Source organism: Periplaneta americana, chromosome 12, assembly GCF_040183065.1.
Source record: "Periplaneta americana isolate PAMFEO1 chromosome 12, P.americana_PAMFEO1_priV1, whole genome shotgun sequence".
In the NCBI taxonomy this organism is placed as follows: domain Eukaryota; kingdom Metazoa; phylum Arthropoda; class Insecta; order Blattodea; family Blattidae; genus Periplaneta; species Periplaneta americana.
Genome location: NC_091128.1, coordinates 53,797,985 through 53,809,889, shown reverse-complemented (window position 1 = coordinate 53,809,889; position 11,905 = coordinate 53,797,985). Strand labels below are relative to the sequence as shown.

General features: G+C 32.1%; 1 long non-coding RNA gene across 1 annotated transcript; it reads right to left on the bottom strand.

Moving 5' to 3' along the window:
* Positions 1 to 5,655: 5,655 nt before the first annotated feature.
* Positions 5,656 to 11,644, bottom strand: LOC138710438 (uncharacterized). Its single transcript, XR_011335239.1, has 6 exons — positions 11,143 to 11,644; positions 10,031 to 10,187; positions 9,674 to 9,924; positions 9,286 to 9,411; positions 8,857 to 9,064; positions 5,656 to 8,625 (listed from the first exon to the last, which is right to left on the bottom strand). It is a non-coding gene; the product is annotated as an uncharacterized lncRNA (long non-coding RNA).
* Positions 11,645 to 11,905: the final 261 nt, after the last annotated feature.

The window sequence follows — 11,905 nt, the reverse complement described above, 5'->3', positions numbered from 1 at the left end:
AAATTTCTAATGTGATCCATTCTCGTGTATCCCGCTGTACGACGCATAAATCCCATTTCTGGCGCCGTTAATCTTTGTGAATCAATATTACGAATCGTCCAAGCCTTACTACCAAAACTGAGTATAGATCTGGCCAATGTTTTATAAATTTTGGTGCACGTGTGTTTTTGTACTAAGGTTAGTTTGAATATCTGATTAATTATTTCCATTGCTCTATTGAATTTAATAATTTTCTCATTTAAATCTTTTTCTTCTTCATATGAAATCTGGTAACCGAGATAACTAAAATTTTTAACTTGTTCGATGATCTTATAATATTAATAACAGTGGAAAATTTTTCAATCTGTGATTGGTAATGAATCATCGAACTGATAACGTCCTTGCATCTTAGCTTCAAAGAACTCATTCAATAAATATACTCATATTCCAGAAACTAGTCAAACCAATACTTCAGTGATGTGATATGACAGGCATTGATACATTTCGGTGCCATTCACAAATACAAACATAAAATATTAAGAGTAACATAAAAATAATACAACATAACACACATGAATGAAGACATTATTGAAGGAAATGAATATACAACGACATATTGCAACAAAGTTATTCATAGCACAACTGTTCATTCACAATCTCCTTGTAATTTTTTGCTCTATAGGTCCCCATGAACTGTGAACAGATGTGGCCTTCTCTGGTAGATTTCAATATTTTCATTTTATTACAGTAATTTACGCTGTTGTAGTCATGATGCTAAAATCTCAACATTACTTTTAAAGAGACCCAAATCTGTTATGAGATCACCTAACTCATTTTGACTCTTTGACTCATTAAACGGTATATTTGCAAGAAAATCAGGATCATTTGATGTATAGAGTCCAGGAGACCCACCACCACTTATTTCCTCCTCATCCTCATGAGAAGTAATGTGGTATTCTTTCGGTGGTTCAGGTGTTGGCAATTCTTTTCATGTGATATGGAAGATGGAATGTTAGAATAGACCACTGTCCAGCTTTTCTTCTTACAAATTTCCTGCTTGGTAGAGGAACCGTACAACAGTAGCAGTCATTTATACTATCGGTTGGTTATTTCCAGATCGTGAGAACTACAAAGGTTATTGAACGTCCTTTCCCATTAATTCATTGATTCTAGTTCACGTCAACACTTTGTTTGTTAAAAACATAAAATTGTTTAGTCACACGTTAAAAAGTGTTATAATTTTTAAAAAAGGTACATCCCTTGGACAGACGGCCCGTTTCAACGTGATGTTACGTCTTCATCAGTGTCTCCTGAACTACTGGTCATCTTTAATTCTGCGATGTGCATTTGTCGGTTGTAGGGGTGGCCGTGTGTTGCTCTTATGGTGGGGGCTGGTTGTTTGTGTATTATGACGTATTATGACATCGAATAATGTGTGGGTATTGAACTGTAATTGTGTATTAAGTATATGTTGTGGGTATGTTATATATACTATATTTGGTATTGTTCTAAGATATTTAACTGTGAACTTTTTGGTGTGATGTGTAAAATTTCCATATCTGTTTCTATATTATTGTAGTCATGATTATTGTTGATAATGTGTTCTGCGTAATTTGATGTGATGTAGAGTTTGGTTATAGCTGTAATATGTTCATTATATCTTGTATGAAAGGATCTTCCTGTCTGTCCTATGTAAAAATGTGGGCAGCTATTGCATTTTATTTTGTAAACTCCAGTTGAATTATACGGTATTTATTTGAAAGTTTAATGTGATTATTTAGATATTTCTGTGTTGTGTTATTTGTTTTGTATGTTGTCTTGTATTTTAGTTTTCTGAATGAAGTTGCAATTTTGTGAGTATTGGTATTGTGACATGTTAATGTTATGTATTTATTCTCACGTGGTGTTTGTGTTGGTTTGTTCTGTTTTTGTTTTGCCTTTTTTATTAGTGTGTCTATCATGTTAGGGTTATATCCATTGTCTTGTGCTATATATTTTATTGTGTTTAGTTCTTCAGTATAGTTATTGTTCATTGGTATATTAATTAATCTGTGTGTCATTGTACGAAAAGCTGCATGTTTATGTTGTATGGGATGATTTGATGAATTGTGTATGTGTGTTGTGGTTGTGGTGGGTTTCCTGTATATTTTGAATTCGTGTCTGTTATTTGTTTTGGTTATGGTGATGTCTAAGAAGTTTATAGCTTGGTTATGTTCTGTTTCTATTGTAAACTATAATTTGGGATGTATTTTGTTGAGTTGTTGATGTAGGTTTTCTATTTGTCTTTTGTTTCCATTATATAGGACTATTATGTCATCTACATATTGATGCCAGTACATTATTTTCTCTGCTTGTTTGTTGTGTTTTTTCCCATTAATTCAGTTTCTTAGGTTGCTGAAACCAGTGTTGTAGAATACATGAAGAGTCCAGATTTTACCCTGGTCCCCAGTTTTACAACAAAATAACAGTGATAGGCTTTTCTGATTAAAGGAGGTTGTATGAAGAAAATGTTACTTTTCCACACACGCATAAGAAAAGGTATTAGCACTGTTCACTTAAACTCGTGACAATTTTGTTCATTTTAATAGAAATCACTCGAATTGTTGTGTCCTTAGAAATATATCATTAATCACAGGGGCGGACACAGGATTTTTTTTCGGGGAGGGATTTGAGGAGATAGTAAAAATGGAGTAATGAGAAATAAGTTTATATACTCACAATTTGTTTCCGAGTCACAAACATTTACAAATTGGCCTGAGTAGCGTATCGGTTTAGCCTTCTGTGCTCGAAATTGCGGGTTCTACCCCAACCCAGCTCGATGGCAGTTAAATGTGTTTAAATGCGACAGGCCTCATATCATCGATTTACTGGCATATAAAAGAAGTCCTGAGGGAAAAAATTCCGGCACACTGGCGACGCTGATATAACCTCGGCAATTGCGAGCATTGTTAAATAAACCATAATTTTTTAATTTTAACATTTACAATGACTGCAATACAAAAACAATACAGAAGAAGGCGACGAGGCTTCTTAGACATTTCATCCAGTACTTCATGAGCTTTTACTTCTACATTTATATGTATATACATCAAGGCCAGTCCATTTAATCTGTCTGCTCCCATCGTGCTCCTCAAGTAAGTTTTCAAATACCGCAATGTTGAGAACGACCGTTCTGGTGTTGCTGTAGTTACAGGCAATGTGCAGAAAAGTTTCAGTGCCTTGCGAGTGCAGGGAAAAATAATTTCATTGCACCTGTTCAAAGATGATATAAAATCAGTAGGTATTAGGTGAAGATTTTTCTGATCAAGAAAATTTCTTCTCCAAATTTTCAATTCATTGAAGAAAGACTCTGGTGATGCATCAACATCATTGGGCCACTGATTTACTACAGCCTGAACAGCAGTTTCTAAATCTTCATCTGATGCTCGCACTATGTTTTTAGGCAGAAAAGTTTGTATGGACTTAGGATTCCCTTATGATTTAAAAACCTGTCCTTGAGCTAACTAATGAAATAATCTAAGAAGAGAAGGAAAATTACAAGCCTAAAATTCTGTCTTGAAGTAAGAACTCTGTGTTTGTCTTCCTGCAGTTCTTGGAATTTCACATTTTAGCAAAGAGAATTTACGTGGAAAACTCTCTAATTCCTATGTACATTCACAAATTAAAATTAATATTATTTTTGTTTCTTGTGTCGTATTTTTCTCAAAATTTCGGGAGGAGATATATCCCCTTAATCCCCCCCCCCCCCTTGCATCCGCCCCTGATTAATCACTCCTACGCCTGGTACTTAAGTATGTGAAAAGTGAACTTAAATATACGTTAAAAATTACTGAAGTTGAGTAGGAGAGAGACAAAAAATCACTGAAAATTAAAGGTAAGAGATGTTTACTACCAGAATATTGAAATATAAGGAAGATTAGAAAGTGGCAGGAGGGGGGGGGGGAAATTTGTTAAAATTTCTTATACCTTTGTCAAACTGTTGTTGTTATTTTTCTAAGTTTATATAAAATCCCTATAATATCACCCACCCTAGCAAAGCAGTGTAAAATGAAAACTAGAGCTAATTTTTAATTTTCTCTTTGATATTCATGATCAGCACAACAAAGTTGATAAAAATTGGTTATTTTTATTCAGTTTACATTTTCACTGTTGAACAGTGTTATCGAAACATGAATGTACAGTACCGGTACTTCTTTATGGATATACATCTACATACATGTGTCCTATTTCTTAATATTGTATTATGTGTTCAAAATCTTTCTAAAACTGTCAGTAGGCCTACTGGTATGTGTTGACCTTAGAATAGAGATATACGAGTGAATATAGAGAGATAAGTGATACAGTACAAAATGTGAAATAATTAATTGTAATATGAATTATGCAGTTGAATAACAGATCTGCATAATTGATTATCTACTTATGTCATGTTGTAAATGCTAGATACTCGTGTTCTTGCTTTGCTTTGCTTTGCTGTTGGCTGGGAATATTTTACGGACTCACAAATAGAATGCAAAATATGTAAAACTTCAATGCAACAATTTTGATATTGACTTGATTAATTTCCATAATAAAAATTATAATAATAAAATATAAATTTAATTTCATTCTGTTCTTTCTTCAACGCCTATAATGTAACAGTACTGTAACTAATAGAAGTTGCAGTAATATAGGTTAGAATTACGTTTGTATAACTGATGTCCAAATACCGGTACACTGTAAGACAGTGTTTAATAATTTGATACAAATCGTTGCTTATTTTTCTGTAGTATTTTTTAAAGATCTCTTATAAATAGTGTATTTATTATGTCATTAATTTGATGGTAGGGTAAAGTTGCCTAATTCCTTGATACTCCTAATTCTGTGATATGCTTTTTTCATTGAATGTCACGGTGTTGGGTATCATGCTATAGTGAGGATCACGTAAGTTCAGTTCCCAAACAGCAAATATTTCCGCCTTGTCAGTGTTGCCAACTGTTACCAGATATCACCACATGTAGTAAAATCACGATCCTATGTACTGAATGACTTCTTTACTCACCGTACTTTACCTTAATGTTGGAAGGTTATTCTAAATAGTTTCAATAATAATGAGAAATGTATTGCTATGTTCTATTCTTTTATTCCTTTACATTATTATTAGTATTAGCATTAATAGGTTACTAGACGTAAATATACAACAAAGTATAGTATATAATATTCAAGAATCATATCTGTTCCAAGACCAATTAAATTATTGTCACTTCACTTCAAAGATTCCAGCGTACATATACTGTACTTCCTAAAGGTAGATAAATTAATAACCAATTGACTTTTGGTTGGAATTCGAATGAACTTCTGATTATCTTTTGAAATTAGTAAGGAATTGGATAATACAACTATGCTAAAACTGAAATAATAATAAATCAACTTACAAAAATAATTTTGGTCCTTAAAAGCCATAAGTAATTTCACTTCTAGATACCTTTTTAAAGATTTCATTTGTTTGTAAATTGCTTAATAATGCTACACTTACACTTATTATTTCTGCAACTCCACGTCTGTCATTGAAAAAATGTATGATACATAACTGTGAAGTCTCTTTTTGGCTCTTGTGTCCTAAATTTAAATAAGAAAAAGCAAATGATTCAAGAAATGTGAGCTGGTGAAAATTAAATACTCAATTAATAAAATAATTACTACCAAAAGAATATTTTATTAATTCTATACAAAAGATGGATTACACAGAACAGATGGCCAGAAATCATAGATTTATACACAACATACAGCATGAAACGATCATCAAAAAATGCTTTTTGTACACAATAACATCTTTCAAACGAAGTGAAATAGCCAATAAGTTCAATAAATATTATGCTAATAAGTAATAACTATAATTAATAATTATCTACAAGCTGTAAAAGGGAATAAAATAGTATATTGTTGAAATTAGGGGGTTATGGTTTATTACGTGTATTTATAATTTTAATTACTTTTACTACATTTAATTATATTTTAATTTCTATTAGATTAGTTGGTGGTGTGGTTGTTAGTTTTATCTGTGTACGTCAGACTATTAAGGAAAAACTGAAAGAAATATTAAATCTACTATCTACTTTATAATAACAATATTTAATCAAGAACTGAATATTACTATTAATTTAATAACATAAGACCCAAAACATCTCCAAGTCCAGACAATACACATGCTGATTTTCTTAAACATGTTGGCAAACAAGCAAACTCACTACTTTTATCTTGTAATCTCATCTAAAATACAATATCTGTCTGGAGAAAATCTATCATAACATCAATTTTGAAAAGCAATTATTCAACTAATATCTTTTCGAGTTATCGACAGATACCACTTACTAGTATGATAGCCAAAATTATGGAAGAGATGATTTCATAGATTGAATTGGTTCCTGGAATCTAGTAACTAACTTTCATTTTATTGGGTTGACTTTAGAGAATTGCATTCAACAAATGGACAGATTTTAAATTTTAGTCAAGATATTAAAGATATTTTAAACAGAAAACAAAACAACTTAACAATTTTAATTTATTTTCAAGGATCATATGGCTCTGTAGATATAAATCACTTAAGAAATTGCAAACTTAGGGTGTCCATGATAAAGTGTTACACTGGGTCAGTGACTTGATTATTTGATTCATTGTCACAAATATGTAAATAGAGACAGATTCATCTGGGCTTCCCACATTGTTGTTTTCAGGAATACATTTTCCAATATTAATGTCGATGGTCTAACTAAAGAAATAGATCTTATGATAATCTCATCATTTGCAGATAATATGGTTGTCTAGAACAAAAAATCACAGTCCACAAATATTAATAAACTGAGCCAAAATCCCAACAGACTTTTTGACTCTACTTGGAGAACTCAAACTTGCTCAATTAAGGGAAACATTACTAATAAAACACAATCCCAAGTTATTTCAAAATGAATAGTATATAAGTTAACTTTAACAGATGATGTTAAGAAATGTGATACTTCTCCAGACATTTTAAAAATCATTAGAAACGATAAATGATCTGGTCAGTGAGTGACTACATACAGTATTTTTTATAGATGGATCCTGTTTACCAAGCCATAGATGTAGTGGTGTTGTAGTACAATACCAGTATATTCCCTTTTACAGGGAATTATATTCAAACACTTGTTTGCCCCATTTTAACCGTGACGCTTTTTAGCTTTTTAAACATTCTGGTTATTGTATTGTGTGTGTTTAGTGAAAGATTTTAGATAAGGGCGCAAATAGCCATAGTAGCTGACGCGCCCTTTTTAAACGCCACTAACTAACTAACTAACTAACTAACTAACTAACTAACTAACTAACTAACTAACTAACTAACTTCAAACACTGACTAATTTTGATAGTGAAAATTTAGATACACTTTTAAGCTTACAAAATCTCCAGTATCGACTTCATAAATCTGAGAAGGCTGTCATACTATCAGATTCAAAATCAGATGTTCTTGCTGCAGTAATGGACGTAACAGCATGAAATCTCAATATTTTACAGTGTTTTAATATTTTAAGCAAAATGGTCGAATTACATCGACGACTGGTACTTCCGTGGATCCATGAACTTTATGGAGTGGGAGGTAATGAGGTAGCTGAAAGGTAGCAAAATTACTGTAAGGTTATCTATACCTGCATCTTACCACACTGTTAAAAGAATAACAAGATCAGAACATGACAATGTGGTAACAAAAATCGGAATGATTCTAAAGCAAATGAAAAAATTGCAATAGGCCATCCAGCGTCTGCTCCACGATGGAGGAAAATCCTCAGAAGAAACCAACTAATCAGACCAAATGGGGGATCCAAACTACCCTAGAGTGCAGCTCTGAATTTGCAGGCCAACGAGTCTACCGACTAAGCTACATTGGTGGCTCCACTAAAAATATGAAGTACATGGCACTCAGATTATTAAATTGACAAACCTAAACAATTATTCATCAGTTAAGCTATAAAATATAATACATAGCAAGCAAGTTAATTCAATTTAAAAGTATAAACAATTCAATCAGTTGAAATATACAGAAACTGATAATAAATATCATGCAAATTACTTCACATTACAAGCATAAACAATTCATCACTTGTGGTATACAGCCTACTATTTAATTTACAGCACATACAATTCATCAGTTAAGCTATAGACCTACAGTCTACTATTCAATTTACAGCATATATAATTCATCAATTAAGCGAAACAAAAATATAGTACAATACATAGTAAAAATAATACACCTAATTTAATAACTGAACTTCTATGAAAATCTACAGTGGCAGTACTCATATTATCACAGGCCATGATTGTCTCAAATATTTACAAAGAACTGATATTTCAGAATCTCCCCATGCCATTTCTGAAATCTCAATGAAGATATGGATCATTGTCTTGACTGTTTAACTTTACACAGCTTCCAATCATCTGGTTAAATATTGGAGTGCAAGATAACAAATGACATCAACTGCTGAACACTTGGTATCAATCAACCAACAACTTCATTACATTAAAGGGGAAAAAAAACTGAAAGAATTAATTGTATATAGACACAACACATAAGACAAGGCAGCTTCAGAACAGTAATTGGCAAGGCTCTGTTGTTTTAGGATTCTTATGTAGATTCAATTTCACCTGAAAGAAAAAAGTAGCATCTATAAGTAGTAGTAGTAGTAGTAGTAGTAGTAAAGATAATAATAATAATAATAATAATAATAATAATAATAATAATAATAATGACTGTAAAGTATGGAAATTAATATTGCAATGTAATATCAAAAGGTGATTTCACACCATCAACTCTTATCATTTAGTACAACTCTTATCATTTAGTACAACAAATCTATTATATTCAGTTGCAATCACCAGTAGCTGTTCTTTCCTCCATTTTGTTGTTGGCTGATTTTTCACAAGTCTGCTATGATATGCAGCACTATCCATGACAATAACGCATTGCCCTAATGTTCTCAGGTCAACAACTGTGTTTGCACCCACTTCTCAACTACAGGGCTATTCATAGCACTATGGTAGTCCTGACTTTTCTTTCAATTGCATGAAAAAATTAAATCAGCACCTGCAATAAAAATTATACCTGGGCATATAATTACGTCACATGAATTCACAGCATTTAAATAAAGAAAATAAAACATAACATAACATGACATGACATGAGATCCTCTTTGGTGAAAGGCTTTCCCACGTTTTTATTTAGTCACCAATTTTTATATTTTTGTACCCTGATTTAAAAAATTACTCTTGCCAAATTTATGTAAAATATAAATCAATATAACTTACCGAGTATAAATCCACCTTTCGTTCCGGCATCTAATTTTCCACTCTCATTTGTTGGTCTATGAATAACACCATTCATGTCACTGGAAACTTCACCTGGTTTATTTCATGAATAAGTGGGTGATCATACTTAAAAAAACAGAGAGAGAAAAGCAATTCACATTGACACTCTAAGAGACACAAAAATTTTAAAGACAGGAAAACCGTTCAAGAATTTTATAACTAACCTCTAGTTATAATATGAAACTATTAATTGCAAAACATGTTGTTCCCACCTGAATTCATTACTAGTAGCCTATATTAATTGCAATTTCATATTCCACATAAGTGTTAATCTATTTGTTAGTAAAAAATTCAATCACTCAATGTCTCACAATACATTGAAATTTACCATTCATAAAAATCCAAGTCTCATCCAAGAATACTACGGGTTTAGGGTTCTCACGCTCCACATTTCTTATATATTCTCTTAAAAACGAATAACATCACTTTCTCATACATGTGTATAAGGATCCCCTTTGCTCCATAGAAATTTCATCTCTTTCAAAATTTTTTTCACCGATGATAAGGATACTCTAAATAAATATGTTTCATAATCATCATTCATATGTTCCAGAACTTTTGCTGCTGTTAGTACTTCCCCTGTAACAGTAAATGAAAATTATGCCATATTTTTATACATAGGCCTATGACTAATATCAGAATTACATTGCATAAATCAACACAATAATTCCTGTAACTTCCCTACCTTTATGTAACTTGTTATAAATAAATCTCGCAATTGCATCTTTCGTAAAATCATCAGCATCAGTCACTGGATGTTTACGTAGTCTATGTTTTCCTGGTGTCACGAGTGGGGTCCCCTTGTGTGAATTGATCACTTTCGTGGCTGTAGTTAAGCCAAGCTGTAATAACAAACAATAACATAATACTTCTAAAAATTGTTATATCATAAAATTCATGCATAATCCCAACATTTACAGCTATATGAATAGAAAATGATCAACATGTTAGGTTGGGTCTACGATAGGTTTAAGTAGGCTAATATTTAGGTAATTCTCCAGAAAAGCTACACCAAAGAAGGCATAATTTTATTTTGTTTAATTGATTTCTGTGATATTTACATAGTGATGAACACGTGGTTTTAGTGCACAGCCACAAATACTTTCAGCACAAAAATCCTTTGACACTTACCTGTATATTCTAATGCATTGTTGTAGTCCCTCCCTCAAACTTGTTACTAATTACCAATATAACATGCGAGAGGTCCAGGACGAAGAGAAATGGTTAGTTTCCCAGTAGTGCGTCCTCGTCCTCTCGAGTGTTATATCTTAACAAGTACTTTGGGTGGGTAGCTTTTCTGAAGAAACACCATATTTAATATTACTTAGACCAGTCATGAATAAATTATTCAGCCAGAGTCAACGTTCCTATGCTTTATAGAGTATGTTATATAGTTATTATATAAAACTGAATTATTTTTAAGCACCATAACAGGCCAACATTCATGTAATATTTGCTGCAATATCAAGTTAATAATTACAATATGACTTGTATTTTCTTCGGCCGATGTGGCATGTAAATTGTGATCTGAACGGTTAATTTAATACCAAAAGAGAAAACTGGAAATTTACTTTCGTGCTGTTTGATTACTTGTTCGTCTAATTTGTAAATGTATTTAAGCTATCACCTACTGCAGTATTACAGTATCTTAAATGTATTTAGTTTAGCAATATGAAAATCACTGACTTGATTAAACCTAACCTAAAAATTTGTTTTGTTTGACCACAATCATGAAATTATTAGTGCAAACTCCTAAAACTGAATACCACTTTGAAATGTATGCTTAAGAATACTTACTCCTAATAACTGTCCTATTCTGGTTGTAATTGCTGTCTCCGTTAGCATAATTCCTTCTTCATTATCTTCTTTCTTCAACTCATTATACACGTGAACTACAGATTTCTGAAGCGTACTCTGAATGCCACACATTTTCTTCCTTGGAGGAGTCACTGCAACACTATTTCATTTTTTTGACATAGTAATAAAAATCTAAACACGAAAGAAATTCATTAAAATTTGAAATAATATTTCTATCCATTACCCACGTGCATTATCACGCCCAAGTATATTATATTCATTCGTACTTATCTGACTATTCTTGAATTATAACCACAACGCAACACATAACATAACTATTATGTATTAATATTAATACTAATATTAATTAATTATTAATAAGTTCGAATTTCACTATCTTCCAGTAACCGGCTGAGAAATCTAGTACAATTTTAATTTCATGGAACTCCAGTACCGGCAAATATTGTCGATATTTGCCTCAGCTGCCAACATACCGGTTACAAAATCACTACCATTTATAGTATTTGTCAGTATCGAAATTCGAAACGAAGTTGGCAAAAGAAAATTCAACCTTCAAACTAGAAAATCACCATAATCCACTAGCATTTGTAGTAATGGGGGAAAAATGGTTAGGTTTCACCCTTAGGGTATCAAGTTACCTGGTCTTCCCTATAGGAAGTTCACCGATGTCTCAAAGTAGGTGAAAGATGCACTCTTTCGAGAAAAACGTCTGGTGCTATGGTCGAACTGCAAAGCTTTGACT